This window comes from Sardina pilchardus, chromosome 14, assembly GCF_963854185.1.
Source record: "Sardina pilchardus chromosome 14, fSarPil1.1, whole genome shotgun sequence".
In the NCBI taxonomy this organism is placed as follows: Eukaryota; Metazoa; Chordata; class Actinopteri; order Clupeiformes; family Clupeidae; genus Sardina; species Sardina pilchardus.
In genome coordinates this window covers 1,577,711-1,582,710 of record NC_085007.1, presented here as the reverse complement: position 1 = coordinate 1,582,710, position 5,000 = coordinate 1,577,711, and the positions used below count along the sequence as shown (strand labels likewise).

Sequence of the window (5,000 nt, the reverse complement as noted above, 5' to 3'; positions counted from 1 at the left end):
AACCTCCACTAAAGAGAGAGAGAGCAGAGCAGACTGATACACATCCATAAGAAAATAAAAACCCTTCACTAAAGAGAGAGAGAGCAGAGCAGACTGATACACATCCATAAGAAAATAAAACCCTTCACTAAAGAGAGAGAGACAGCAGAGCAGACAGACTGATACACATCCATAAGAAAATAAAACCTTCACTAAAGAGAGAGAGAGAGAGAGAGAGAGAGAGAGAGAGAGAGAGAGAGAGAGAGAGAGAGAGAGAGAGAGAGAGAGAGAGAGAGAGAGAGAGAGAAGAGAGAGAGAGAGAGAGAGAGAGAGAGAGAGAGAGAGAGAGAGAGAGAGAGAGAGAGAGAGAGAGAGAGAGAGAGAGAGAGAGAGAGAGCAGACAGACTGTCCATACGAAGATGAAGATCCCTGAGTGAGTGAAGAGAACGAAGCGCTCACTAAACAAGAAATCTGTTCCGCGTTTCACCTGAGATTTATCAGGGCAAGCCCATCCAGAACGATCTAAAGTCAACAACCACACCAGGCCATGCCCTTTAAATTACCGCCTAGAAACTGCGTGATGGAGCTGAGAGTGTGTTGAGTGTGTGTGTGTGTGTGTGTGTGTAGCCTCCAACATCTCATTTCTCATTTCTTTCCTATCATGTCCTCTCCCTCCTTCTCATTTCTTCTCTCTCTCTCTCTGTCTCATGTTCTCTGACTCCATCTCTTCTCTGTCCTCTCTTCCCTCCCCCTCCATTGCCATCTCCATGTTCTGAACTGATCCACTTGCAGCCTCTCTCCAATGGCTCATGAGCTTGGAGGCAGTGCCAGTGTGTGTGTGTTGTTGGAGTTAGTGCCAGTATGTGTGTGATGTTTGTTGGTGTGAGCACCAGTGTGTGTTTGTGTGTGTGTTGTTGGTGCTAGTGCCAGTATGTGTGTGATGTTTGTTGGTGTGAGTACCATTGTGTGTGTGTGTGTGTGTGTGTGTGTGTGTGTGTGTGTGTTGATGTGAGTGCCAGTGTGTGTGTGTGTGTGTGTGTGTGTGTGTGCGTGTTTGTGTTGGTGTGAGTGCCAGTGTGTGTGTGTGGTGGTGTGAGTGCCAGTGTGTGTGTGTGTTGTTGTTGGTGTGAGTACCAGTATGGGGGGGGGGGGAGAGGGGAGGGGAGCAGCAAGGAGAGGGGAGCAGCAGCAGCAGCAGCAGCATATCTCCTCCGTGTGTATCGACGGCGCTGTTGGCGTGCGCTGATTGATCACGGCCTGGTGATGCATGCTCATTGCTTTATTCACATTTGTATGGATCTTCTTAACAGATTTAAAGCTGTGTGCTGTAAGCTGTTTCTTTGGCTATTGGTCGACAATGAAAATATATCCCACTGTAAGAGTGTGTGTGTGTGTGTGTGTGTGTGTGTGTGTGTGTGTGTGTGTGTGTGTGTGTGTGTGTGTGTGTGTGTGTGTGTGTGTGTGTGTGTGTGTGTGTGAGAGAGAAAGAGAGAGAGAGCCTCAAACTGATCCTGATCTGCTCCAGAAGATATCTGGGAAAGTGTTCTAGAACTCTCTTCTCTAGCATGCAGCATTATCACCTTAGCAACACATTACATGCTAACTTTTACAGATCTCTAGTCAGTGCAATAGTCCTCAACACAGACGTGTGTCTTATAGTCAGTGCAATAGTCCTGCTCATTCTAATAGCTCAGCACTATCAGACAGACAGACAGGGGAAATATTCAAATGCATACCACCCAGCGAGGAGAGGCCTGCTGCACTAAACAACAACACTGTGCAGTGGATGTATTCCAACAAACTCACTCGGTATGACCTCAAGTCAGCCATCACGCCAGGCCAGATCTGTACTATTATGTACTGTAATTAGACTGTTAGTTGTGTAGGCTAATATGTGGTGTACGAGAGAGAAGCAGCACTCTAATAGTGTGCAACTGCTTCGCACAAAAGTGTGTGTCAGTGCTGGGCTCGTGTGTGTGTGTGTGTGTGTGTGTGTGTGTGTGTGTGTGTGTGTGTTGATGTGAGTGCCAGTGTGTGTGTAACTGCTTCACACAAAAGTGTGTGTCAGTGCTGGGCTCGTGCCAATGCTGCATCATGGCAGTACAGGGTGGCACTGTGAAGTTAAGCTCTGTAATAGTATAATGCATCGCTCTCGGTTTTTTCTAAGTGTTTTTATTTCAAGATGCGTTGATACATATCAAAGTGTTGACAGATTGTCTTTGAAACACATTGCTGTCAGTGCTATCAGTGCTATCACTTGATTCTAGAACTGTTTTGCTGTGTGCGTTGCCAGCTGGTATAGCATAAGTTATTGTAAGTATAAGTATGTATAAGTATATATACTCTTTTGATCCCGTGAGGGAAATTTGGTCTCTGCATTTATCCCAATCAGTGAATTGATAGACACACAGCACACAGGTTAAGAGCACTCTACCAACGCTTGTCTGAATTGGACCAGATCAGGGCTATATTCCAGAGGCCCTCTACCAAGCAGTGCTGCAGACATGGTGTCGATTGAAAAGCGCTCATGCGCTTTGATCCAAATCTGGATCTGTTTTTTAGTTTTGAGTTTTATTTTATATTTTATCGGCTGCGCCTCCTCCCCTCAGTCTGCCTGATGCTTCTCAAGGTTGCGCTCCTGCTCACCTACTTTCTGCCCTTCATTATTCTGTGTGTGTGTGTGTGTGTGTGTGTGTGTGTGTGTGTGTGTGTGTGTGTGTGTGTGTGTGTGTGTGCGCATGAGTCGTGCTTGAGATTGGATATATTGATAAACATGAGATTTGTCTGTGCGTGCCTGTATAAATCCGCTAATCCTGATTCATAGTATAATGTAAATGAAACATAACACTATTTGAATATTCTCCCCCCAATCTCCAAATGATTAGCTTAGCATGAAATGCTAACTCCTTTCACTCTCAGTGACTGGCTCCTTAGCGCGTTAGCTTAGCAGCGCTCTCGCACCTGTGGACATTAGGAACACACACTGTCGTCATGGCCCTGAGTAATGGCAGGAGAGTGAGAGCACTTTTCACCCGAGAGCACTTTTCCGTTTCATCCAGGAGGTGTGAAATCATCACTGCAGGACCTCCGTAATGGCCTGCCATTCTGAAGGCCAACGAGGAGATGAAGGCAGAAAGAATGGAAGAAAGGAATGAAAAAAAGAAAGAATGAAAGAAAGATGAAAGGGTAGAAAAGGCAGCCCTGCTAACATGTTCAACATGCCACATTTCAGTTCTGTGGAAGCCTGGCCATGTTTCAACATGCCACATATAAGTTCGGCTGTAGGTTGGCAACGTTCAACATGCCACATATCAGTTCTGTGGAAGCCTGGCCACGTTCAACATCAGTTCTGGGGAAGCATGGCCACGTTTCAGTGCTGTTTTTCCCCCTGGAGCTCAAGCACTCAGAGTTGGAGCGCTCCTGCAAAGTGAACACGCGCTGACGTTAAGAGCTCAAACGCGCTCGCTGGGAATACTCGCCAGACATGCCATTTCCACACAGGAAGTGACATCTCGGGTTGTCCACGTGCATGTCTCATCGGCGCCACTGAGCCACAGCTGCAGGACTAGGAGACGACGTCGCGCTTAAAATGTGCAACACGCGTCGTCTCGTCTCCGTGGTGATGTGTTAGTTTGGCTGTCGGGCCAGTGTCACCTTTTATCAGAAATCATTGAACATGACAGACGTGCCTCGCACACTTCCCTCTCTCTCTCCCTCTCTCCATCTCTCTCTCCCTCTCTCCCTCTCTCCCTCTCTCCCTCTCACCCTCTCCCTCTCGCTCACTCGCTCCGCATTGTTGATACAACCACTGCTTTGATTCTGTCCGTTCACACACACACACACACACACACACACACACACACACACAACCACTGCTTTGATTCTGTCCGTTCCTCCAACTCTACAAAGAGACGACCGCATCCCAGAATGCTAATCTGGCACCATTGAACACAGACCCCCATATTTCACATTACCTGCACACACACACACACACACACACACAGCCACTGAGGGATGTGTGTGTGCTGTATGCTGTCTAATTCATTAACAGGAGATTGAGGAACATTGGGTAGTGATATAAAGTTGCACGCAATGAGCATAACACATCAGTCCACAATATACTGTTGTGATTCCCATTGACCAATCAGAGTGAGGAGTGCTCGTTTTACAGGTTTCTCTGCAGAGCTTCCCCTACAGCTTTAGCTATAGCTAGATAGCTCATGTATATTTTGTATATGTATATTTTATGTATATTTTACAACACTCCTCAATCGTCAGTTTGCCTTTTCATGAGCCCGATCGCGAGGCTGTGAAACTTTCTCTTTGTCAGTGCACCGGCCCGGTAGCACAAACTTGCAAGCGTGGTTTTACCACTCAGAGGCGCTAGGGGGAAGCGAGACAGCCGTCATTCAACCCGAAATAACTCAAATAACCATTTTAATGACTCCGAAGCTGATCAGTTAAGCAAATTAAGCTAAAAAACGTCCATAGTTCACCTTTAATGTAGCTGCATTGGCCAATCGGCGTGCTTTATGTCCCATTGTCCAATCAGAGAAGGCTGTGCTTTATGTCTCATTGTCCAATCAGAGAAGGCTGTGCTTTATGTCCATTGCTGGCTGCAGGCATGTGGTGGAGCTTTGCGTTGTTCTCGGATATGAGGGGCTATAGGGGGCTATAGGGTGTAGTCTCCATATGAGGGGCTATAGGGTGGAGTCTCTATATGAGGGGTTAATAGGGTGGAGTCTCCATATGAGGGGCTATAGGGTGGAGTCTCTATATGAGGGGCTATAGGGTGGATCTCTATGTTTACCAGAGTTTGGGTCTGTTTCCCAATTGCAACTATATGTGACTGCCTCGAAATCACAAACACGTCAACTAATACAAGCAAACACACACACACACACACACACATACACACACACACACACTGAAGCATAAAACAATATATGCGTGGTTTTGAAAAGCAACCTGACATTCCTGTGTGTGTGTGTGTGTGTGTGTGTGTGTGTGTGTGTGTGTGT

The 5,000-nt window shown here is 46.7% G+C and overlaps 1 protein-coding gene across 1 annotated transcript in view; it reads left to right on the top strand.

The window, feature by feature from the left end:
* Positions 1-5,000, top strand: part of LOC134101195 (astrotactin-2-like) — a 64,281-nt gene that overhangs the window by 42,234 nt on the left and 17,047 nt on the right. The gene's annotated exons all lie outside the window — the stretch shown is intronic.